The sequence below is a fragment of the Muscardinus avellanarius genome (assembly GCF_963383645.1).
Source record: "Muscardinus avellanarius genome assembly, chromosome: 2".
Classification (NCBI taxonomy): domain Eukaryota; kingdom Metazoa; phylum Chordata; class Mammalia; order Rodentia; family Gliridae; genus Muscardinus; species Muscardinus avellanarius.
The window spans coordinates 65325844-65353448 of NC_137787.1; positions in this window are offsets into that span (position 1 = coordinate 65325844).

Consider the following 27605-nt stretch of genomic DNA (forward strand, 5'->3'; position numbering starts at 1 on the left):
CTCCTATTTCAGGTGCCTCCTGGACAGTTTTATCCTTTATGTAGGATGCAGCTGGTCTTGGAAGCTGACAGCACCTACCCAGCTTTGGATAGCTAAAGAGCTATGAGTTAGGCCCACAAGGACATCTGCCCTTTGTCCCTATGGCAGTCCCTGTCTCAAAATGATAAGATTTTAAAAAAGAAAAGCCTACTTTATTCCATATAAAATATTACCATCTACTATAAAATGGATGCTAGGCTAGTATAAAGATTGTGTTATTAATTAAAACATTGTAGTTCATAGGACTTACACTTTAAACTACTTGAACACACCCCTTTTTGACAACAAATTGCTAGGCTCCAACTATGTCTGAGGGAAGGTCTTATTTTCCTAAATCCTTAATTTGGAAAAGCTAAAAATGTTGATCAGACTCTTCTTATTCATGCATACAACTTTTTGTTTTGTTCTGTTTTTGCTTTTGCAGGGCTAGGGATCAAACCTAGAACCATGCACATGTTTAACAAAGTGTTCTGTCACTGAGCTACAACCCCACGTGGATAAGATCTTGACAATTCACAAGGAATTTTATTTAAAGCTTTGAAAGTATTATATATCCTGTCTAATTAGAAAATTTAATTCAACAGGGATTTATCCTATTCACTAAAGGCTTTCTCTTCTCCTTTCTATAAGTTATGGTACTAAGCCATGCCTACATAGCGTAAATACAAGACTGGCAAGCAGAACTTTCCATCTGGGTCCTCTGTCGTGCTGAGGCTTGAGGAGTATGCTGATACTATTTGAAAAAAGTCTGATCAGAGTATAAGAGACCATAATGTTCAGCTGATAAATTTTGTTCATATATTTATTTGTTCATATATATATTTGTGTGTCTGTGGATGGAACCCGGTGGCATTCTACCTCTGAGCTACACCCCCTGCCCTATTTTTTATTCTTTATTTTGAAACAGGGTCTTACTAAGTTGCGAAGGGACTCACTAAGTAGCTGAGGCTGTCCATGAACTGTGATCCTCCGGTCTCAGCCTCTTAAATGCTGGGATTACAAATGTGTGCCACCACGCCTGGCTCCTATATTTTTGAAGTTCTGAATGTCCAGCATTTGCCTGTATGTATGTACTAATATGCATATATTAATGAACCACCAAAGAGAAGAGTCAGTGACTAGGATATATATACTGAATCTGGTTCTCTAAAGGACTTAGTAATATGGCTTTTTAAAACCAGTATCTGCTGATAGATTATATGTAAAATGTACTATTATCGTAGAATCCGATTTCCCCAAAGAAATGAACTACATACTTAACTCGCCATGTCCATAACTCAGCCAACTGGAGCTTACAGCGTGCTGGTCAGGCGGAAGTGTTTCTATGGTAAATCAAGACCTCCTCTCCAGCCTTTCATCTCTAATGATGCCCTTGGTTTAAGGTCTCATCATGACGCTTCAGTCCTCAGATGGGGGAGGGAAGGGTCAGGAAGAAGAAACAAAAATCAGATCTAACTAGGGATATCAGTGATACTTGCCCCCCTTCTTACTTGCAAGGGGAAAATAATTTAAACATGTTTAAAAAAGTCAAATAAACAAAAAACCCCCAAAACTCTTAACAGTAGATTTTGCTTTTTTTTTTTTATACTTTGGTGGTATTTAAATATTTTATAATAAGAATGCAGACTTCTAATTATAAATTATATTCTCCTGGTCAACTATCACCTTCTTCAAACCTTAGCTCAGACAACTCTCAGTCCATCAGAGCCCCCTCCCCAATTACTGTTAAAATTATAATCTTGCCAAGTGTGGTGGTGCACACCTGTAATACCAGTTCTTGGGAAGCTGAGACAGGAGGATTGAAGATTCAAAACCAGTCTCAGCAAATTAGCAAGACTCTCAGCAACCTAAAGAGATATTGTTTCAAAGCAAAAACTAAAAAAAGGATGTAACTCAGAGGCACAATGGCTTGGGTTCAATCCCTAGCAACACACACACACACACACACACACACACACACACACACACACTCCTCTTCCTGCTCCTTCATTTCCATAGTCCTTATTACCTTCAAACATAGTTACAATGACTGTTCAAATTTATTGACCAACTGGAAATCCCTTGAGAGTGAAAGAGGCAGCAACTGGAATACTATTTACAATCTGAGACTGTCTCAAGGAGATGTCTCAGAGGATGGCGAGCCCTTATACACACCATCCATGGACTTCTTATTATGCTTGTTGCCTACCACCACCCCAGCCTAGGCTGAAGCTCTGTGGGAGTGAGGGACAGAGGCTTGTATCTGTTTCCCACGTGTCCCAAAGCCTTATTCAGTACTTGCACATAGTAGGTGTTCGAGAAAGATGAACTAAATGGATGAATATATGAATGAATGAGAAAAAATTTATTTTGGAAGAGGTGTTATATAAATGTGAAGGGATAAGCCGGGCGTGATGGCGCACGCTTGTAATCCCAGTACTTGGAAGGCTGAGACAGGAGGATTCCAAGTTCGCCTCCAGCTTCAGCTACTTAGTGAGGCCCTCTACAGCTTAGTGAGACCTTGTTTCAAAATAAAGAATAAAAAATAGGGCTGGGGGTGTAGATCAGAAGTAGAATGCCCCTGGGTTTCATCCCTAGAAACACACACACACACACACACACACACACACACACACGTGAAGGGATGTTCTAAATGATGCCATAAGGTGCCACACCCACCGCTCTGTGCTGAGCGAGTTACCCATAATAATGTGCGAAAAATTCCCTGGTTAATTGATGATCTCGTTTCAAATCCAGTGAATTTCCAGAGCAGAATACCCATCCCTATTGAACGAATGACTCAAATATGTTCCGTGGTCCGGTGCTGGGCCTATCTGGGTGCGGCCGCTCTGCCGCTCTGACCAGCCAGCAGGACTGGGCAGGCGCGGCCCTCCGCCACAGGGCATGGGTGGCTGCCTGGCTGCACAGCAGCACATCCTGTGCAGGTGTCTCGATGCCCTTTCTGTCTACCTGGAGAGCTGTTTCCATTTTTAAGTTGACAAAGTTCTTTACTTACATTTAAACATTTTCTCATGCAGTTTTTTTTTGTTTTCAGAGGGGTGAGTGGAAATATTAATTTAGTCTTCCTACATAATCTAATTTCATCCATATTCTCCCCTCTGTCCCTGCTTTCAGGTATTAAGCAGTAATTCATGCTGAGTCAGTTCCTGCATGGTCTCCTCTTAGTTTTCAAGGTTTCTAGTTTTACATGTACATGCATTTATATACATTTATATATGTTATATTTATTATTAAATAAATAACATATTTATAGTATAATGCTATATATATATATCTGGCTTAACACCAACATTTATTTCCAGCACTATCAGTAGGGAAACAGGTAATACTATGCTTCAGCTGTCTGGCTGCCAGAAAACAGAGAAAATTAAACATACACTCTCATAGTGTTCCCCTAGTCATACCTATTTTGGTATAATTTAAATCTACCTTGGTCATTTTATGAAATAAGACAACACAAAGCAAACAATGTCTCTTCCAAGTCCAGGTAGAACTCATACTTACCTTAAAAATTATCTGCTGGGCGTGGTGGCGCATGCTTGTAATCCCAGAATTCAGGAGCATGAGAAGGGAGGATCGTGGTTCGCGGACAGCCCCAGCTACTTAGTGAGGCCCTCTGCAACTCAGTGAGACCCGGTTTCAAAATAAAGAATAAAAAATAGGGTAGGGGGTGTAGCTCGGAGGTCGAATGCCCCTGGGAATTCCCAGACCCGCAAAAAAAAAAAAAAAAAAAATCTAAAATCATTTTTACCATCAAATGCTTTTTATTTTTAACTTAATGTCCGCAAAGGATGCTCTTTCTCATTAGCAAAATGTTTTCAAGAATACATTAGAAAGTTGGTGCTTAGAGAAAAGTCAGGGGCCCAGGAGAAAAGGGGCACACTGCACAGGTGGGCAGAGAGAGGAGGAGAATCCGGGTGGAAATGAACATCTGAGCTGGACGCCTGTGACTGCTGTTCCCTGCAGATGGCTTGAAGCTGGAGGGCAAGGATCTGCTGTGTCAACAACCAGGCAGCCTGTGTGCGAGGAGCTGAGGGAGCACAGGTAAGTCAGGAAGGTGGAGAGAGCAGCTGGCCAGGGATGGAGGAGCCGTTAGTGAAGCACATGGCTGCAGGCTGAGGAGAAGGGGTACCACTGGGTGTCAGTCTGCTTGGGCGACTCTGGAGCATGGTAGTCTTGCTTCTTGCAACAGGGAAAATAGAACCCATTTCTGCAGGAATTAGCAAAAGTTTAGTGCCAGGTATGGTGGTGCACACCTGTAATTCTAGTACTTGGGGGGCTGAGGCAGGAGGATTGCAGGTTTGAGGCTAGCTTCAGCAACTGGGCGAGACCTTCAGAAACTTAGTGAGACTCTATTTCAAGATAAAATATTAAAAGGGGTTGGGGGTCTAGCTCAGAGGTAGAACACTCCTGGGTTCAGTCCTCAGTAGCCTTCTCCCAAACACATAAAAAGTTAAGCTTTGGGACAATTTAAAAGGAAATTTCTATTTCAGGGATAAGTTTTGCCGGTCTTGTTAATCTTTCCATATTAAAATATTTTATTTTGTGGTACTGAGGATGGAATCTAGGGGCTTTTCTACCTCCAGGCTATACTCCCAGACCTATTTTATACTTTATTTGGAAACAGGGTCTCAAAAGTTGCTGAGAGCCTCACTAAGTAGCTGAGGATGGCTTCGAACCTGTGCGAACCTCCTGTCTCAGCCTCCCAAGCGCTGGGATTATAAGCATGCACAACCATGCCCGCCTAGGGTGTTTTAGGTAGGTAAGTAGACAGTGATAAGTGTCTACCACAGAAACTATAAATGTTTTGCCTTCTCTGCTTTTTTTTTTCTTTTTTCTTTTTGTACTGAGGATTGAACCCAGGGGCGTTGTATCTCCAATCTACATCCTGAGCCTGATTTTATTTCTTATTTGGAAATAGGGTCTTACTAGATTGCTGAGAGTCTTGAAAAGTTGCTGAGGCTGGCTTTGAACCTGTGATCCTCCTGCCTCAGCCCCCCAGTACTGGGATTACAAGCCTGAGCCACCATGGCCAACTTGCTTTGATCTTTTACAGGGACAGTTTCTCAGCCAGGAGCAAATGGCCCTGGCTGCACCTGACCTTCAGTTTTTGTTGCTACTGCTGCTATTGTTTAGCGTTCAGCTCCCCAGGCACTTTCTTTGGCCAGCTAGAGGGCAACTAGAGAGAGAGAGTGAGAAGGAGAAATCCCAAGGATCTCTCCAAGGGAAATTTGGAACAACATGACGTCCACCATAAACTCCACTACTTTTCACGTGGCTTACTTAAATCAGTGCTTTAGTCACTCAAAGGTAAAGACCTGTAAGTTGATGCACAGATTTGCGTCAGGAGCTCGCCTGCCTTTTGTGCAGGGGCGTCACGTAGCCCATTTCCCTCACCCACATCCAGACGTGCTGCTTCCCTAGGGCAGGTGCCTGTGAGCAGAGCCTGTGCCAAGCTCAGCGGGCGGCTCTGGTGTGCCAAGAGGGGCACTGGGAGCAACGCTGGCTTAGCATCACTCTCTGGACCCTTCCTGAGCTCGGGTCCCGGAAGCTCCTCTCACCTGGCTCTTTCTGAAGAAGGCAAGATGGCTCCTGTCCTCAGTATCTCTCTGTTCTCTAGAGATGAGGGGGGACAGTCAGATTCCTGCGACCTTGATTCCTTTCTTTTTCTTTCTCCTTCCTTCCTTCCTTCCTTCCTTCCTTCCTTCTTTTTTTCTTCCCTCCCCATCCCTTCCCCTCTCTCTCCCTCCCTCTTTCTTCTTTCTTTCCTTTCTTTCTTTCTTTCTTTCTTTCTTTCTTTCTTTCTTTCTTTCTTTTTCTTTCTTTCTCTCCCCTCCCCTCCCCTCCCCTCCCCTCCCCTCCCCTTCCTTCCTTCCTTCCTTCCTTCCTTCCTTCCTTCCTTCCTTCCTTCCTTTTCTTTTCTCTCTCCTTTCCTTTTCCTTTCCTCCCTCCCTCCCTTCTATCCCCTTTCTCTCTCTCTTTCTCTCTCTCCTTTCTTGGTATTGGAGCTTGAAACCAGGGGCACTCTACCTCTGAGCTACACCTCTGTCCTTTTTTATTTATTTATTTTGAAACAGGGTATTGCTAAGCTGTAGAGGGTGGCCTTGAACCTATGAGCCTCCTATCTCAGCCTTCCAAGATCTGGGATTACAGGTGTGCACCACCACGCCCAGCTCCTTTCCTGTATTCTTAGGGTTCTTTCACACATACCCTGGAGCTAAAAGTAGCAGGCTCCTTCCTGCTATAAATGGGACTTGAAAAATGGACCTGCTGAGGGAATGGGACTGTGACCTTTCAAGCACAAAGGGGTCAAAAGCCAAGTTATTAAGAGAAGGTAGGTAATGCTTCTGAGGTCCTTGTAGGAAGTGACTTTTCCTGTGGTCTTTGTGTGAGAACCTTATTAAGTGAACAGCTCAGTATTTATCAAGAGAATCCGAGAACTTGACTAGGGTGGCTTATTTTACCAAGAATGTTAAAAAAAAACCCACAAAAATAATAATGTGTAGTTGGAGACATAAATTCGTCCCAATTTCCCCTTCCTTTTTTCTCCCTTCTTTCTTTTTTCTTTTCTTTCTTTTCTTTTTTGGTGTGTGGTACTGGGGATTGAACCTAGGGATATTCTACCTCTCAGCTATACCCTCAGCCCTATTTTGTTTTGTTTTGAAGCAGGGTCTTGCTAGGTTGATGAGAGTCTCACTGGGTGTTGAGGCTGTCCTTGAACCTGTGATCTTCCTGTCTCAGCCTTCCAAGTACTGAGATTATAAGTGTGCACCACGACATCTAGCTGATTTTTTAATTTTATGTTTATTATTTTTGTGATACTAGGAATTGAACCCAGAGGCATTTTATTTTCAAATTACATCCCCAGCCCAATTAAAAAAATTTTTTTTGTGGAATTTGGGATTGAACTTAGGGGCATTCTACCTTTGAACTATACCCCCAGTGCTATTTTTTATTCTTTATTTTGAAACAGGATCTTACTAAATTGCAGAGGGCCTCACTAAGTAGTTGAGGCTAGCTGAGAACCTGGGATCCTCCTGTCTCAGCCACCCAAGTATTGGGATTACAAGTGTGCACTACTAGGCCCAGCTGCACCTCAGCCCTTTTTAATTTTTGTTTTGAAATAGGGTCTCTCACTAAATTGCTGAGAGTCTCGAACCTGCAGTCTTCCTGTCTCAGCCTAGCAAGTACTGGGATTACAGTGCACCCCTTGCCATTCTCTTTCCATTTCTCTAGCTTAGCACTTCCTTACCTTCTCCTGAGCTACCCTGTGAGCCTCCAGTCCACCTCCTTGTCCCTTGCTTCCCCCTTACCCTGCTGCCAACCGGCTCTTTCCCTACCCAGCTCTGTTCATGCCATTCTGCTGAACAAAATCCCTAGTGGTTTCTCGTTGCTGTCCTTTCCTAGAGTCCAGACTCCTAGCACAGCTCTCAAAATCCTCCCACAATCTACTTTCCTGTTTATTTAAGGCCTCTGCTCCAGGTAAACCAGAGCAGGCTGGCATTCTCCCGCAGCCTGGGCTCATCTAGGACACTTCGGGATGTTCTGTTTGCACAAGGTTGCTTGGAGTGTGTGTGTGTGTGTGTGTGTGTGTGTGTGTGTGTGTATGCATGTGCACGTGTGCGTGCGCTCACTATCTCTAAACCACACCAAGGGCCCAGTAACCAGCAGCCCTGTCATCCACTGGATGGGGTGCACGTTTGTCCTGTCTCTGCCACTTCTGCTCTACGGGTTCAGTACTAGTTCCTTCATGGAACATTCCTTTGGCCGTCCTCCTCTGATCCTACTTTGCTGTTTCCTACAGTAAACTCTGTGCCTGTGTCATTTCTCCTCTTCCACAGGGTAAGCTTTGACAGCAGCTCAACAATAGTGTCTTAAATTGGTGGTAGTTGGCAATTGGTCATTAGGTGCGGCCAAATAATTTGCTCTTAGAGTAGTCCAAGTACATTGACTTCTAAAGAGGGAATTATATGGTTATGTGAATTGTATCTCTGGTCTTAAAATAATAGTTCAAATACTCATATTTGTAAATGATTTCATTAAAAATAATTTCAAGTGAATATTTCACACACACACACACACACACACACACACACACACACCCCTCTCTTATATCACCTGAGACCTGAGACTTCATTTAAAGGGCAGTAAAAAAGAACTAAAGAGAATAAACTCAAAGTAGCAATGAAACTAGAAGAGGTAATTCACAAGGGAAGAGAAGAGTGATTGTAGCATATTTCTGTAAGATGAAAAATGGGTGGGAGAAGCTATTTGCTCCCTGTAATTCAAACTGCCCTCTCCTCAAGGCCAAATAGTAAATTAGAACAAAGTTTGAAATACACCTGGCTGAAGGCACTGGCTAGCAAGAAGGTGAAGAAATACTGAAGCAAGGCCTAACAGGAGGAGAGTTTGGCACTTAACACAGCTTTTCTTCTGAAAGCGCTTGCCAAATCTGGAAAAGGTAACTGGGAAGCCATGGGGCCCAGCAGTGTGAGGACAGGGGGGATATAGCTTCAGTTAAACAAAAACTTACAGCCTCATGCCCACACTAGAGAGAGCACTAAAGAGGGATCTTTAGGCAGAAGGAAACATCCCGGGTTCGGTCAGAGACGTGGAAAGAAATGAAGAGCAATGAAAACAATCATAATAATGCCTTGTGAGATTTAAAAGTATGCATGAAATTAAAACATTCCACAATAGTGGCAACATAATCAAAGGAGAATACACACACACACACACACACACACACACACACACACACACACAGAGAGAGATATAGATAGAACCAGACAGTGTTTCAGAATTCTTGAATTGTCTAGGAAGAGAGTAAAAGTAGCAACTAATATTAGATTTTGACAATTTAAGGGTGCAAATTGTATTTTTTGGGTGGCCTCAAGAGAATGATCAAAGTAGGCACCTAATAATACAGCCGTAAAGTATATAAAGGAAAATCTTACAGAGTTAAGTGAGAAATAGATGTGTTCTTAATCACTGAATGTATATATATGTATATTACTTATTTATTTATTTATTTATTTTTGTGGTACTGGGGGTGGAACCCAGGGGCATTCTATCTCTGAGCCACACCCCCAGCCCCATTTTATTCTTTTATTTTGAAACAGAATCTAAGTTGCAGAGGCTGGCCATGAACCTGTGCTCCTCCTGTCTCAGCCTACCATGTCCTGGGATTACAAGCATGGGTCACCATACTCAGTTTAATGTGTGTGTGTGTGTGTGTGTGTGTGTGTGTGTGTGTAGGAGATTGAGATTGAACCAGAGGCTTTCTACCTCTGAGTTACACTGTCAGCCCTATTTGTATCTTTTGTTTTGAAACAGGGTCTCACTAGCTTGCTGAGAGTCTTGCTAAATTGCTGAGGCTGGTCTTGAACCTGTGATCCTCTTGTTTCAGTCTCCCAAATACTGGAATTATAGGTGTGTAGCACTATGCCCATCCTGAGTAACTTAAACCTAGTTCACTTAATTGGGGATATAGCTTAGCAACAGAACAATTCCCTATATGTGTGAGGCCCTGGGTTTGATTACCAGTACTACAAGAAAAAGAAATAAAAACAAAATACTTCATTTAACCACTGATAGAAAAAAAAAACACCAAAGTTGGAAAGCATGGAGAAGATGACAATTAATAAACTTGACCTACTGTGTATAACAGAAGATCGAAGAATACAACTAATTTTAACTATCTATGGAATATTGACAAAAATATAACATATATTCTTCTATATCATCTCAACAAATTTCAAAATCTTGAAATCTTACTTGTTCTCTGATCATAAAACTAATAAGCTAGACCTCAACAACAAAAAGGTAAAAGATAATCAGTATTACAAATGAAGAAAGGCATCTTGCCATAGGCTCTACAATATCAGGACTGTTGTGGATAATTCTAACTTGTATGGATGTTTAATAAATCGTCCAGTCCTCGTAGGAAAAACAAGCCCAGGGACACTTGCTATAGTAAATACTTGGAGAGGGAAATTTCCCTTTTTAGGTTACCTTGTCTGGACATAAATCTGAACTGATAAGATAGACTGGGAATTATTGTAAACAGAGAAGGTAAGTGTCCCTTTTCTCAAGGGACAATTTCTCAAGGGAGCTGGCCACTCCCCTGGAAACATGGAATAAACAAGCCTCACTTTAGTCAGGCAAAATATGCACCCTGGAGGCCTATCTTGTCTGGGTGCCTACCTAAGGACTCCCAGACGACCCCAGACTTTGCAGTCTCCCCCATGGGGAGAACACAGACTGCCAGGACCCTTCCAATCAGGACCCTGGTTGGCTGACTACAGAGACTTCCCAACCCGTGATGTCAGATGTTGTTGCTTACTCTGATTTTGTGAGTGACGCACTGTGTGTGGCCTGTTGTAGTATGCGTGTACATTTTGGTTTCTATGCTTGCTCCTCTAATCTATTTTCCTTCATAATAAGTAACTCTTGTTTCTAACAAGTGAAGTCTTGTGACCTTATTCTTTCTTCTAAGCAGAACACAACCAAACTTGAGAATGTAAAAGAAATTTAAAACAATGGAAAAAATTAAAGTTACCAAAATGGATATAGGAAGAAACAGAAAAAACAAAACCATAAGTTATTAAAGATATTTAATCATAAATAAAACCTTCTTTCATAAAAAGTAGGAATATAGAGCTCCCAAGTAACTAGAAAAAGAAATAATATTATTTTTATACAAACTCTTCCAGAGAAAGACAAATTGGAATATCATGAGAATAAAGAAATTATCGTAATCTCATCATGAACACAGATATAATTTTAAAAAATTAAATTAACTTTAATTATATTTAAAAGGACAATATAAACATCAAAAAGTTGACTTTATTGCAAGAATGCAAGGTTCACTTAGTATTAGAAAACTAGGTAATGCACTACATGAGAATAAATGAAAAAATCATCGAATATATAGTAAATATTTCATAAAATTCAATGACTTATAATGAAAAAAATCCTCTTAGGAACAGAAAGCAAAACCTAATATCATAATGAATAGTAAAATGCTGAAAGTTCCCTTAGAGATTGGGAAAAGACAAGATTACCGTCTACTGGCTTTCCTAATCAACCTTGAACTGGAAATCTTACCGACATCAGTGTGGCTGACTGATTACAAAGATGGCCTCATTTCTCTGTTCTCCCTGTACTTGCCCCTTTGCATAGGACTGCATTTCGTCCCATCAGCAGATGAGTTCTGTTTGCCCACCTCTTGAATCTGGGCTGGACTTGTGATTTTCTTTGGTTAAAAGAGTGTGGTAGAATTGACAGTACACCAGTTCTGATCCTCAAGGTCTCTTTCCTTTTTCTCTCTGTCTTTCTCTTCCCGCCTCTTTCTCCCCTCACCCCATCCCTTTCTTGGAGACTTTGCCACTGCCGTTGGTTGGGGCAAACAGCAAGTCAGAAGATGAAACTCAAAAGAGCTGTTAGCCGAGGTCTCTGCTGTAGTCCCAGATGATAAGCCCAGACTTGAGAGTAAGAGTCAAGATAGCAAAGCTACAAGGCTGAACTGCAGAATAACTGCAGCTGCACCAGTGAGCTTTGGTAAAACTAAGATCATCAGAAATGCTCAGCCAATTCATTGTCTTGTGAGAGTATGTGGATTGTTTTTGGGTAGCTTATAAAGTATCCATAGTTAATTAATACAACAAGAGAGTTAAGAAGAAAAAAGGTATAAAGATTGAAAAGGAAGCTGGACGGGCATGGTGATACCTGCCTATAATTCCAGTACTCGGGAGGCTGAAACAAGAGGATAACAGGTATGAAGCCAGCCTCAGCAATTTAGTAAAACCTTCAGCAACTTAGCAAGACCCTTTTTCAAAATAAAAAACAAAATAGGGCTAGGGTGTACCTTGGAGGTAGAATGCTGGGGGTTCAATCCCCAGTACAAAAAAAAAAAAAAAAAAAAAAAGGAAGAAAAAGCATCTATACTTATTGAAGATGGTATAATGTCTATAGGAAATATAACATTTCTGCAGATAACATTACTTAAATTAGTGAGTAAATTTAGGAAAGTTGCTGGATCTCAAATGCAAAATATCAACTGTATTTCCATATAACAGCAACAAAGAGAAAATAAAAGTTAAAAAAAACTTTTTAAATGAAATCACGTTCATCAAATTATATGTGTTACAGAGGAATAAAATTAACAAAATTTCTGCAAGTGATAGTTCCCATAAATTTTTGCATAACATAGAAATAATTATTGAGAAAAGAAAAGCAATATCTAAAGAAGGGTGTACCATACTTATAGACTGGTCTCTCTCTCTTTCTGTGATACTGAGGATTGAACTCAGCAATATTGTACCTCAAGCTATACCCCCAGCCCTATTTTCTTTTTAATTTTGAAAAAGGGTCTCACTAAGTTGCTGAAAGCCACACTAAGTTGCTGAAGTTGGGTGAGACCCTGCAATCCTTCTGTCTCAGTGTTTTATGAACTAGGATAGTTTCTCTTACGGAAGAAAAAAGATGGTTGAGGACTTGCTTTGCTATACTAAGGCCCATTTTAAGGGAATAGTAACTGAGCATGGTTAAGCAAAGAACAGGGAATCTGGAAATGGAACTATGAACATTTGATTTATGTTGTGGTATATTTTAGAACAGTAGAAAAGAAAGGCTTTTTTTTTTTTTTTTTTTTTTTTTTTAGCAGTACTGGGGATGGATCCCAGGGGCATTCTACCTCTGAGCTACACCCCAGCCCTATTTTTTATTCTTTATTTTGAAACAGGGTCTCACTAAGTTGTAGAGGGCCTCGCTAAGTAGCTGAGGACGTCCATGAACCTGCAATCCTCCAGTCTCAGCTTCCCAAGGACTGGGATTACAAGTGTTTACCCCCATGCTCGGCAAGAATGGCATTTTCATTAAATGGGGTAAATAGTTGAGTATCCACATATAAAGTATGAAAACTGACCCTCAATGCACATAATTGATAAAGTCAGTTATAGGTGGACTGAAAATTTAAAGGTAAAAGGCAAAGCAATAACACTTGCAGAAGATCTTAAAGAAAAATATCTCTGTGGTCTTGGGGGTAAGTAAAGATTTTTAACAGGCTATAAATAGCACTAATCAAAAAGGAAAAGATAGATAAATTGTACAATGTTGAAATCACACACTTTGCTGGGCATGGTATCATATGCCTGTAATCCCAGCACGTAGGAGGCTGAGACAGGGGAATTGCAGGTTCAAGGTCAGCCACAGCAATTAGCAAGACCCTATTTCAAAATAAAAAGTAAAAAGAGCTAGAGGTGTAGTTGGGGAGTAGAAGGCTTCTAATTTCAATCCTCAATAGCAGAAAACAAAATAACACACACACACACACAATTTTTTAAATCAAAGGCACTATTAGTGACTGAAGGGGAAAGCCATCTAGTGGAATCAATCTTTGTAATACATATAGCTGGCAGCATATAACATGTGCCTTTAAACTAAAAATGAAAAACAAAAATATAAGCTGAGTGTGGTGGCGCACACTTGTAATCCCAGTACTTGAGAGGGTAAGATAGGAAGAACATAGGTTCAAGTACAACCTTAGCTAGTAGTGAGACTCTCCTCAACATAGTGAGACCCTATTTAGAAAAAAATAGGGCTGGGGGTTTAGGTGGGAGGTAGAATGCCACTGGGCTCAATCCCCAGTACCACAAAAAAGAATAAAGAAAAAGCTAACCCAACTAAAATGGGGACATAACAAAGAAGCTATCTAAAATGGCCACAAATCATATAAAATGTACTCAATATCATTATTATTGAGGAATATACAATGATAATCACAGTGAGATTCTACTATATACTTATCAAAATGCTCATTTTTTTTTTTTTTGGTACTGGGGATGGAACCCAGGGGCATTCTACCTCTGAGCTATGCTCACAGGCTTTTTAAAAATTATTTTTAAACATTTTATTTATTTATTTATTTATTTATTTATATATTTTTGGTGGTACTGGGGGGTGGAACTCAGGGGCTTTCTATCTCTGGGCTATATCCCCAGCCCTATTTTATAATTTATCTGGAAACAGGGTCTCACTAAGTTTCTGAGAGCCTCACTAAGTAGCTGAGGCTGGCTTCGAACCTATGTGATCCTCCTGTTCTAGCCTCTCAAGCACTGGGATCACAAGCATGCGCCACCATGCCTGGCTTATTCTTTATTTTGAAACAGGGTCTCACTGAATTGCAAAGGGCCTAAGTAGCTGAGGCTGATTGCAAACCTGTGATCCTCCTGTTGCAGCTTCCCAAACGCTGGGATTACAAGCATGTGCCACCACGCCTGGCAAAATACGCAGATTTTAAGACTGATAATAGCAATAGCTGAAAAGAATGCAGGGCAATGGGCGCCCTTAGTCCACTGGCCAGGTTGCAAATTGGGACTAGTACTTTGGAAAACAGCTTGGTACCATCTACTCACATGGGAAATGTACACTTTATGACTGCAAATCTAATTGTAGGTATTCAGCCAACAGAGAAGCAAGCAAGCAAATGGACGCTGAGAGATATGGATGATAATGCTTACAGCAACAAAGTCCAAAGTAACCCCGAATTGAAAACGATTGACATTTCTCCATTAAAAGTGGAAGAGCTAAGTCAATTTTCGTATTCACATATGAGAACACTGAACAGTCATGAAAATGAATGACTATATTTAAATTTCACAGCATAGATGAACTTTACCAATAGGACACTGAATGGTGGAAATAAGATCTAACAAATTAGTCACTGCATGACTCCATTCTTATAAAGTACCAAAACCTAACGATAGAGGCAAAACCTGATTACAGTGTTTACAGATGCTTGTAAGTGGGACACCATAAAGAAGATCAAGGAAGTGTTTACAGTTATGGACTTGCCATCTTCCTGCCTCAGTCTTCCAAGTCTCTGGGAATATAGGCATACACCACCATGTCCAGCTCCTAAAAGTTAAAAATAAGATAAAGTTTATTTTTGTCTCTTCTGCTCTAATTGTATGTCTTACAAACTTTACGTTTTAGGAGAAGAGCTGAAAAAAAGCAAAAATCTGAGATTCATCTTTAAAAAAAATGAAATTTAGCTATTGAAAATTCTTTGTTTTTTGTGGTACTGGGGATGGAACCCAGGGGGATTCTACCTTTGAACTATACCCCCAGCTCTATTTTTTATTCTTCATTTTGAAATAGGGTCTCACTGAGTTAAAAAGGGCCTCATTAAGTAGTAGGTGAGGCTGTCCGTGAACCACAATCCTCCTGTCTCAGCCTCCCAAATGCTGGGATTACAAGCATGTGCCACCACACCTGGCTTTGAAAATTCTTAATATCATGAATGGGGAAGGGGAGGAGTGTGGAGGGAGCCAGGGAGAAGCTCACCAAGTGCTGGGTATATGTGTGCACCTATAACTCTGAACTACATCATGATGTGAGATTACAGTGTGTGTGTGTATGACAAGTGTATATAAAATTACATGTGTATGCTACCCACATATGTATATACATATGTATACGACACACACACACATATATTATAATGTATATATAAAAGCATGTAAATGTATGTAAAAGTATGTAAAATGGCTATAGTTATTTCTTTTTCTTCTAAAACTGTAATTTCTGGTATCTTTAAATGCCTCATTTGGTTTTTCTGTTCATAAAATTTTTATTAATTACCCTTCCTTTCTAGACTTTGATTACAATATTCCTTCTTTCTTTTCTTTCTTTTTTATGGAATTAGGGACAGGGGCATTCTACCTCTAAGCAACACCCTTAGCCCTATTTTATTCTTGATTTTGAAACAGGGTCTTACTAAGATGCAGAGGGCTTCATTAAGTTGCTGGGGCTGGCTGAGAACCTGCAATCCTCTGGTTTTAGGCTCCCAGGTACTGGGATTATATATGTGTGCCACCATGCCTGGCACAATATTTTTTCTGTGTGTGTGTGTGTGTGTGTGTGTGTGTGTGTGTGTGATACTGGGGTTGAATCTAGGGGCATTCAACCTCTGAGTTGTATCCTCAGACCTATTTTATTTATTTTTTATAAAGGGCCTCACTAAATGCTGAAGGCCTCACTAAATTGCTGAAGTTGTCCTTTGAACCTGTGATCCTCCGGTCTCAGCTTCCCAAGTACTATGATTACAGGCATGTACCACGACACCCAGCCTTTTCTATATCTTTAAGATTATTTTTCTCAAAATCTAGGTACTCCCATGCATACTATCTGCCATGTATTTTAGAATATGAAAATATTAAGAATATTTGTCCTAGAGAAAGGGCCTCACAGTTTTTTTGTTTTTATATCATACTGCAATATTATATATTGTTTTGCATAGAATAGTTGCTCAAAAAGCTCATCATACTGAATCCTAGTAAATATTATATCACATAATATCATACAACAATAACAGTTATCATTGCTAACCTTGAGCAAAAAATCAGAGCTGTGGTGTAAGTATATGATTAATCACATATGACGTATAATTGAAAATAACTGTCCTGTGAGCTATGCTGGTGTAGCTAAGCAAAGTTTCTCCATTGATTGTACACGCCAGGCACTGTACTGGGCTTTGTGCATGTAGAGATGGGTGAGGTGAGACCCTTCCCATCTTGGTGGGGCTGGAGCACTGGTGATGAATCAGTCATGTGGCCTGGACTCAGGTAGGTATTTTCTTTCCTTCTCACTTCTTTCTTTTCACTACCAAAGGGCTCAGGTATGTTGGCCAGGTAGACTCAAGAGACAAAGACTTTCTCAACATAGCATTTAGCAAGAAATGGGTTCATCTGCCTTGTAGAAAGAATTTGGAAGATTTAGGCCTTTGTACTTAAAGGTGGAAAATCATCCCATGCTAGGAGAGTTGGGGCACTTAGGAGGGGACACTCAGCCATGGAGCCCTGACCCTGGGGGAGGGGAGGAGGAGAAAATCCCTTCAGAGGGTGGAGAAGAGAGCAGGAAAAGACTCCTAGGCTTCTGTTGGGGCCAATTCTGCATGGATTGAAAGGTGACTTGGTGGGAAAAACCAAGACACTCATCAGTGCGATTGGCCTATGGTGAGACATTCTGTTACCTTCTTAGATGCTGGGACATGAGCAACTGCCATTACTGTGGTACAACCATGCTCAGCATCGCCCAGGGACACGTGGGATGAGAAAAGAAGGGATTGCCCAGCTCAGGCTGCACAACAGATGTGAGAGCGCAATAGAGGGAGAAGATATTTAGGAATCTGTGAATTGCTCAGCAGGGCTCACCGGGCTTCTTGTTCAACCACAGTCAATTACTATGACTGTTCTTACCGTGGACAGATCTGAGGCCAGGAAACACAACTCAGTGTTGTGCAAAAGAGTCTCCTTTTGCGGATGAGTAAAAAAAGAAAGGGTGGGCTGCATTGCCTCCCTCGGGGCCACAGGCCACAGGGGACAGAGATTTGTAATATATGTCTTCTCCGTCCAGCACTTTGATTTGCCTGCAACAACAACAAAAAGAGAAGAGGATTCTCAACAGAGAGAGCAAATAAATGGCACAGTCACCACCGATGCAGCTGGAGTGATGTAAAGGAGGGACACACGGGCAGTGAGGGGACTCCCTGCACGGAGGCACCTGCGTCTGATCCACGAGGCCTTCCGCATATGGGTCACACATGATGATGGGTCCACGTTAGTAGCGCCTGCAAAATTGTGGTCACTGTGCAAGATGACCTATGTGTCTAAATCGCCTGTCTCCAGCTGTTCCCCTACATGAGAGAGTTTCTCTCCTGACTTCCCCCAGCACTCAAACTAGTACCAATTATCCACTTCAAGGCTGGTCTCCGTGGAGAGGCTAACAGTCAGGAGCCACAGACTAACTCCTTGCTCTCCTCTGTTGCCACCGGGAAAGTTTTCCTTTGTATGTGTTTTAAGGCTGGAGAATGCTGGGGGAGGAAGTCGCCTATTTGCACTTTGAAAAGTGTTCTTATTTGTGGAAGGAGAGTTTTATACAACCCGCTACATGTCTTCAATTATGAAGAAAGCACAATTCCCTGGAATAATTATGAGAAATAACATTTGCCCTTAGGTGACAATCTCAGCCTTTCCGGACAGAACAGATTCAAGCCTCCAGTGCTCGCTACTGTGAAAAGTAGTTTCCAGTGTCAATAACAGTGGCAGTATCCAGGTTGAATGTTTTTAGAAGCCTCTCTGGAAAGTTTTGCATTTTCTGTAATATCACAAAGGACCCCTTCTGTTTACAGTTGCTCAGAAGTAAGAAGACAGATATTTACCCAAGTTTTCTTGGCTTCCTCTTGCTCCCTTGATATTCTAGAGTTCCCTGTGGAGAGGGCCAAGAACACACAGTCAAAGCAAAGCAGCAAGTCGTTAATTTTTAATTCAAAGTGATTTTGTGTTGAATGCAAGCAGATGCTGATAATATCAGAAGTCACAGCATAATTTTTTTGATCAAAGGGCTCAAGTGAGCCTGATGAAGCATGCATCTTGCTCGTCTTTGATAAACCACATCAATTATTCACCATGAAGGCAGACATCCTGACATGAAAGCAACAGATAAAGAGCCTAAGCACATGTTCACGAGGAGAGCATAAGAGAGTGGGGGTGGGGCTGCCGGGGCTGGAACAGGTATTAATAACAGAATTATTAACTGGAAACAAAGCCAGAGAAACAGCTTTATGGCCACTTTGAACTCACATTTAACTGGTTATAGTACATGGTGTCCTCGGGGCTACTCAACAGCTTGGGCTGCTGACATCGCCGGCGAGGTGTTCGCTGCTTCTGTGCAAAGGCCTCCTCGGAACCTGCAGCCAGACAGCCAAACTTTACTGTGAGCTGACCCAGGCCTCGGGAAAATTAAGTGAAAAATGGCTTTTCACACGCACGCGCTTAGGAGAAGCCGCATCCTGTTTTAACGGGCACGCTAGAAGTTCGGCTACTGCTAGGAGAAATGTCATCCTAAAACACACTCTCGGGAATCCTAAGTGTGAATAAGGGCTGTGCCTGTAACTTTGCCTCTGTGTTTTTGATCTGAATTAGCAGTGTGGAGTGACAGGTCGCAAACTGGTTTGTCCGCACTGGTGAGGTAGAAGTTGGTGGTCAGCCTTCTGCACAGCAGAATGCCTTCAGTGAGATAACTCCATCAGGGCGACCAGGCCGGTCTGGGATCATTTGTACCACATCCTACAGCTGAGAGTTCAAAGACATCTGGAGTGCACATACTCTTGGGAAGATGAGAGGCAAATCTTTTGGTGGATACGCTTTGGGGGAAAATAGCTTGAGCTGGTATTTACTGAAGGGCTTTGAACCATACCACTGATCCATGCACTCTCTGGAGGTGGCATACAGGAGGGGAAAGGATGATTGCATGAAGCAGCCTCACCCTCTTAGTCTTGATTTTCAGAACCCTGGACCAAGAGTATGCTGGAGAGTGAGAGACCACATGTCAGATGAAGTCATGATTCATTTCCCTTTCAAACAAATGATTTTTCTGGAATCTGCTCTCCTTTTGGCTATATATCTGAATCAGGATCCAGCAGTTTTAACTTCTTGCCAACACCCGCACACACAGACATACACAGACACACACACACACACACACACACACACCCACACACACCATACTATGAATGTCATAATACAGGGATGAGGGTATTTCCTAGACGGGATGTTTATGATCAACTAATTATCTATAAAGAATTAGAGATTTGTGCATGGAATCCTATTTTAACTTCAATAGAGGGTTTTTACTATTGAAAGAAATTCTGGAGGAATTTTATTCTTTACATTTATTTAAGTATTGAAAATTGAACTTAAGAGCATTCTACCTCATAGTTATATCCCCAGCCCTATTTTATTATTTTATTTTATTTTATTTTTTGATGGTACTGGGGATGGAACCCTTCTACCTCTGGGTAGGCCTATTTTCTATTTTATATTTGGAAACAGAGTCTCTTAAGCCAGCTGGATACGAGCCTGTGTGATCCTCCTGTTTCCACCTCCCAAGCGCTGGGATTACAAGCGTGTGCCACCACGTTCAGCTATTTTATCATTTTAGAAACAGGTTTTGCTAAGTTGCTGAGTCTGGCTGCCAACCTGTGATCCTCCTGTCTTAGCCTCCCAAGTGCTGGGATTATAAACGTGCACCACTACTCTAGCTACATACTCTTTTTAAACTTTTTAATTTAAATTTATTTTTAGCTGATATGTGAAAACAAAAATTTCACATATTATGGAATAACACATGTTGTTTCCATATATGCATGCATTATGTAATGTTTAAATCAGCTTAAACATATTTGTCTTCTCAAACATCATTTCTTTATGGTGAAAAGATTTCTAGCTTTATGAAATGTGCGGTAGTTACTGTTATCTATAGCCACGCTACTGTGCAATAGCACACCAGAACTTCTACTGCTTTCTAACTCTAAGCACTTGCTGGTCAACCTTTTCTTCTCTTCCTCCTCCAAGCCTCTGATAACCACCGATCTACTCTCAACTCCTATGAGATTAACTTTTTTATATTTTACATGAGTGAGATCATGTAGTACTTATCTTGCCTGGCTTATTTCACTTAGCACAATGATTTCCAGCTTCGTTTATATTGTTTCAAATGACAGAGTCTCATTCTTTGTTGTAGCTAAATAGTATTCCATATTGTATATGTATCACTCTCTTCTGCTCTCCTTCCTCTTCTCCTCTTCGTCGTCTCCTCTTCCTCCTCCTCCTCCTCCTTCTCCTCCTCCTCCTCTTCCTCTTCCTTCTTCTTTTTCTTGCCTAGGGGCACTGCCACTGAGGCACATCACCAGCCAGTTATTTTATTTCATTTGGAGACTTACTAGGTTCTTACTAGGTCTTACTCATTTTATAGGATCTTACTAGGTTGCCCAAGCCAGCCTAGAACCTGTGATCCTCCTGCCTCGGACTCCTGAGTAGTTAGGATTATAGGCATGTTCCACTGCAACTGGCTTCCACATTTTCTTTATTCATTCATCAGTTGATAGACACTTACACTGTTTACATTGAACATGAAGGTGCTGATGTCTCTTTGACAAAGTGATTTCATTTCTTTTGTGTGTGTGTGGTACTGGGAGTGGGACCCAGAAGCTTTTCTACCTCCGGGCTATACTCCCAGACCTATTTTATACTTTATTTGGAAACAGGGTCTCACTAAGTTGCTGAGAGCCTCTCTTAGTACCTGAGGCTGGCTTCGAATATATGCGATCCTCCTGTCTCAGCCTCCCAAGCGCTGGGATTACAAGTGTGTGCCACCATGCCCGGCTTCTGATTTCATTTTCTGAATGTATAACCAGTAGTAAGATTCTTTATTATATGGTAGTTCTATTTTTACTTTTTTAAAGAACATCCATACTGCTTTTAATAATGAGTATACTAATTAATATTCCTACCAACAATGTACAAGAACTCCTTTATTTTACATCCTCACCAGCACTTGTTATCTTTTGCCTTTTTAGCAATAGCTTTTCTTACTTGAGTGAGGTGATAGCTCATTGTGATTTTAATTTGTACTTCTTTGATTATTAGTGATGTTGAACATTTCTTTATATACCCGTTGAGTATTTGTAGACATTTTGGCAAATGTCTATTTAAGTCTAGTACCTATTTTTAATTAGGCTATTTGTTTTTTGCTACAGAGTTTTTTGAGTTTTTTAAATATATTCCAGATTTTATCTCCTTGTCAGATGTATAGTTGGCCTATATTTTCTGCCATTCTGTAGGTTTTCACTTTGTTGATCATTTCTCTTAATGAACAGAGGTTAGTAAGTTTGATGTAATTTCATTTGTCTATTTTGGCTTTTGTTTACTTTTGGGACCATATCCAAAAAAACCATTGCTCATTCCAGTGTCCTGAAGCACTGTTTGTAGGTTTGGGAAATTTTTAAATAGAGAGTGATTTAGTAAGAACCACTATGAATAACAAATTATCTATATCCTAAGTATGAAGCTTAATTTTTTTTGATATTAGGGATTAAACTGAAGGGCATTCTACCTTGAGGACACACCTCCAGACTTTTTAAACTTTGTCTTGTTTTAAAACAGGGACTTGCTGCTGGGTGTGGTGGCGTACACTTGTAATCCCAGCTGGGACAGGAGGATCGCGGTTCACAGACAGCCTCAGCTACTTAGTGAGGCTCTTTGTAACTCAATGAGACCCTGTTTCAAAATAAAGAATCAAAAATACAGCTGGGGATGTAGCTCAGAGGTAGAATGCCTCTGGGTTCCATCCCCAGTACGGGAAAAACAAAACAAAACAAAACAAAACAAAACAAAACAAAAACACAGGGACTTGATGGGTTGCTGAGAATCTCACTAAATTGTTGAGGCTGGTCTCAAACCTGAGATCCTCCTGTTTTAGCCTCCCAAGCACTGGGATCACTGGTGTACAACACTATGCCTGACTCTAAGTATGAAGTTCTGATTTCTCTCAAATTGGGACATATTTATGTTTGGAAAAGACTAACCCTACAGACTTTAGAAGGTGTCCATTCTGAATACCTTTTTTTTTTTTTTTTCAGAAGTAAGACTGAGGCTCATCAGAATAGCTCATCTCAGGTCAAGTGTCAGGGTGGAGACCTTATCCTAAATCTAAAACCTCTTGTCTAGTAAGTGTGTGTGTGTGTGTGTGTGTGTGTGTGTGTGTGTGTGTGTGTGTGTTGGGTGTGTGTGCACATAGATATACATATAGATATACATACATATACAACATACATATATATATATATTTAGCTACAGCATATTGTCTTTCTTAACAAGAGACATTTTAGAAGTCAAATGTCTAAATAGAAGCTCAATGAAAACATTAACACAGTCAATGGCATTGCTTGCAGAATTTCAGCAGCGTTAGTAGATGTTAGTAGATGCTCTTGCTTTTAGGAGCTCTGTGCAGAGCACAGGTCTGTTGCACTGTCTTGGTCAGAACTGAAATGGTTTTATCTTTTTCCCAATGGTTCCAGAAGATCCACTTCCTGTTTGCTTTGCAAAGTCCCTATTTCTTTCTTTTTTTCTTTTTTTTTTTTTTTGCAGGTCTGGGGATGGAACCTAGAGGCATTCGACCTCCGAGCTACACCCCCTGCTCTATTTTTTATTCTTTGTTTTTAAACCAGGTCTCACTGAGTTGCAGAGGGCCCCACTAAGTAGCTGGGGCTGTCTGCAAACCGTGATCCTCCAGTCTCAGCCTCCTGAATGCTGGGATTACAAGCGTGCGCCACGACGCCCAAGTGCAAAGTCCCTATTCTTCAAGGTGATCCAGTGGGAGGTGGGGGGGCCATTTCATGTTATCTCCTTTCTGCTTTATAGATTAGTGAGCAGAAATCTCAGATGTGAACATGCACTGTAGGTCTGGCATCTGCTCTGTCTGTAGACTCTAATATTGCAGGAATTCTATCCATGGCAACTCAAAAGATGATCTGAAATAGTTTTGGGGTTCAGTTGAAGTTCAGCCCAGTTCAGCTGAACTTACTACAATGTTTACACGTGATGAGAGACTTTTATTTATATTCTCTCAACAGGCAAAGCTTAATGAAAGATGTGTGTCTCAACTTTAAAAGAACTTGATGTTCCACAGGCTAGTATTCTTTTACTGATTCTTAGAAGTAATTCAGTTATTGGATAGAATTTTTATCAGTTTTAACATTTTCCCTATAAATTAAACTGTTGGTGTTTGGTTATGTGGTATCTATACTATGTTAGAATCTGGCACAAACTGGTTGTGTGGTTTAGCATTAAAATTTATTTTTTATTATTTTAAGATTAATCTCTCCATGTCATGATATTCTACAAGGGGTGCTGAAGCTTCTAGGTTCTTTGCCATTGGGAAAAAATGTGTCATCAAGTCATGATTGATTTTAAGCCACCAAATAAATAATTAGGAAAAGAAACTGAGTGTGGTGGCCCATACCTGTAATCTCAGTATCTGGAAGGCTGAGAAAGGAGGATTGCAGGTTTGAGGCCAATGCATGGTAACTTATGAGATCCTGTTTCAAAATAAAATAGGGCTGAGAATAAAACTTGGAGATAGACTGCCCCTGGGTCTATGAGATGAGTTGTACAGTTAAACATTTATACATTCTGGTAAAAACTTTAAAAAGTAGTAAAAGCTGTCTCTACTGTGGAAGGAGATATCACTAACATGGGTTCAATTATATTAAAGTAAAATATTCCACATGATGGGCAGTACCGCTACTAAGATAAAAGGATGTGCAGCAAAAAGAAAAAATAAACAAATAAAATGTATACCCAGAAGAGTCTAAATTCATAATGTAAATAGTCTGAGGCAAGAAAGAGACAGAGAAACATTCATAGTCAGCTCATAGCTAGCCCTCAGTAGCTGCAGATTTCACATCTGTGGGTCAAATATATTTTTGGTGCTGGGGATTGAACCCAGGGCCACATGTGTGCTAAGCACACATTCTGCCCTGTGCCCTAGCACTGGGCTACACCCCAGCCCTCAAAAATATTTGAAAAAACTTACATCCATATTGAACATGTACAGACTTCTCATTACGGTTATCTCAACAATAGGGTACAACAACTATTGTACATAGCACTTATATTGGATTAGGAATTAAAATCCACCTAGAGATATTTAAAGTATATAAGAGATGTGTGTAAGCTGGCATATGCAAATACTATGCCATTTTACATGAGTGACTTGAGCATCTGTGGATTTTGGTGTCTGTGGGCGTCTCGGAACCCATCCCCCATGGACACTGAGGGACAACAGTGTTGAGTTAAAGGAAATGAGGTACTGGAAGATGTTCAACAACTTTGAAAAAGAACTTCAAATGAAAACAATCATTACCACGTGTCTATTAATTAGGATAGACCCAAAGTTCAAAAGACACTGTGGGAGGGGCAGGTTTTGAATTCACAGATCTCACCCCTCCTGAAGTGACACTTGATAATAACTATCAAGAGCTCAGCAACTTGGCCACCTCACTTGCATCTCTAACTCAAGCCAAACTCCATTTGTAAGCCACCAGAACTCTTACTGAGCTTTGAAAAGGAGGTATGTTGTGCTACAAATATCAGCTTGTATTTAACATAGGTCTTTTTCCTTTTCAAGAATCTTTTTTATATCCTATTTGCGACCTCCAACATAACCTATTCTTCTGCTGTAGAACTTTACAATGAAATTGAGCTAAATCTGCCAGAAAATTAAAGAAATAAGAACATCCTTCCAGAGCACTGGGACATGTGTATTCCCTACTCCCTAAGCCCAAATTGGCACCCGGGGCTATGTACCTGTCCAAACCTGTGGTAAGAGACAAAAAACTGGATTCAGCCAGTTCCTCACATAACTTCATACAGTGGGTTTGGAACTTTAATATTTCTTTTCTCGGTATTGTATGTGTGTATATATCCAAGTTAGGGTTGCCATAAAAAATATAGGACACTCAGTTAAATTTGATAGGAACCAATGCTTTTTGGTGTAAGTACATCCCATGCCATCTTTGAGACATAACTTACACTAAAAAATCACTGGATGTTTTTCTGAGATTCAAATCTAGCGGGACCTACTGCCTTTTTACTTGCAATATCTGGCAACCTTAGTTCACACATGATTTTAAGTCACAGATGCGGATTTTTGTTTCCTCGGTTTCCATTTTGGCCTGCTGAGGACAGCTCTTAGGGTACCGTGCTCCCTCCCATGTTTCATTTTCATCACCTGCTACCAGTGTGCCGTGTGGTTAAGTTCCTCGCAGGCCTGCAGGTCGGGGAGGCTGACTGCCAGGCAGTGCAGCACGAGGCGGACGGGCTCGTGGTCTCTGAGGAATGAGCAGCCAGCAGAGGTCCCGGGAGGAAAGGGAGGGAACCCAGGAGGGCCGAGTCCAGGCCCCCTCCTGTGGGTCCTTAGCAGTGTCTGAGCAGGATGGTCAATAATCTGATTGTCTCTTGGTGGATGAGCCATCCCCAGGGTCACCTGCTAAGGTAAACATCTCCCTGAAGCAAACAGAGCATCCCATGGTCTAGATTTACAGATGGCAAATCCCATATGGGGTTTATGGGATATACTCTCAGGGCATTTAAATAGAATTAGAGCTATACAATTAATATACAAATAATGACTGTGCACAGAGGGAGGTGCATCAGGTCTCCGACTAGGGTTCTCAGGGCACCTGGAGGGGACAGTTAACTAAGCTGTAAAGTGGACAATCTTTCTCCTCAACAAGGCTGACTGTGCTGCATGGTTCTCCTGCGGATCTTCCGTGAAGTAGTTCCCAAACAGATGAACTGTCTTTTCTGGTTCTGTACCACTTCCCCCTCCCATTTCATTTTTATGTAGCAAATCCGTTTTTGTAAAGTATCTTTTTCTTTTCTTCCTCTCATTTTGGGAAGAGTAGATAGCTCCAAAGAGATCACAGAGATGGCACGAGGGGATTGAGAGGGACCACAGAAAATGCTCAGCTGAGAATCCAGGTTTTCAACGTCTGATTGAAGGTCTTTCCTTCACACTGCACCAGCTGCTTGACTTTAAAACACCAATGCCCAGATCAAGGCCTGGGCATCAATATATTTTTTATTATTAAAAAAATCTCTTTAGGTGTTTCTCATGTGTGCACAGAGTTGAGAACCATGGTACTCGACCATATTAAATGGTTTCCTCTTAATAAGAACCACATTAGCAGAAAGTCAGCAACAATCCTCACTACATTACACCTGTAGATTAGTGAAGAATCTCCCAAGGGCAAGCCACAAGCCACTTGTCTTGCTATGCTCTGAGGTGTGGGCTATGACAGGCATGGATGCTCAGAGACTCGACTCAGGATATGAAGGTAGAATTTTGCCTTGGTAGTTCAGATTTCCAAATTTAACTCAGGACATGGGGGTAAAACTCTGGGATTTGGCCCCTTGCTTTTATACTGGAGGGATCCGAGGTTCCGGGAGCTTTGGTCTCCCATTTAAGATAAGGCTAGAACTTGGGATTCTTGTTTCAAAACCCCCACGATCTAGGCCTCTGTTATGATAATTCTTTTACTGAGACTTTCTCAAAAGTTTTTACCTCACCAAGTCTAACTTCACAGGGGACTAAGGAGTTTGTTCAATGTGTTTCTGGAAACACACACACACACACACACACACACACACACTTTTCTCCTGGGGTGCATGTAATTCAGATCTTGCTTTCTAAGATGAAAGGAAAGCTACAAATTTTCCCAGTTGCCATGTTATGTCATAAGCAATCTTCTTCAAAATTGCAGAAGTGCTACAAAGAAAACATCCCCAAGTTAAATTAGTGCCTGTGGAAGATGCCAGAGTTGTAAATTGTCTATGTGGAATTTTCTACTTATTAGTTAGGGAAGTGGCAGGAACTTTCCCTGAAAACTCTTCCATAGTTCAGGGCTGGCACACATTCAACAAATAATGAATGAATGAGTGAACGAAAGGGTGAATGGTGGCTATTCCATGCTCCTGTTAAGCTCTCTTCCATCTCTGTGGCCTACTCTTTGGTTCTTAGATTTTCAAACAGGATGTTGTTGTCAAAGTGTGTGATAGGAAAAAGGCCTTTCCTCTCCTGGGATCCCGAGACTTCTATAGTCTATCACAGAGGACATGAAATCAATCATTCAAAAACAAAGTTCATTAGAATTTTTTCTT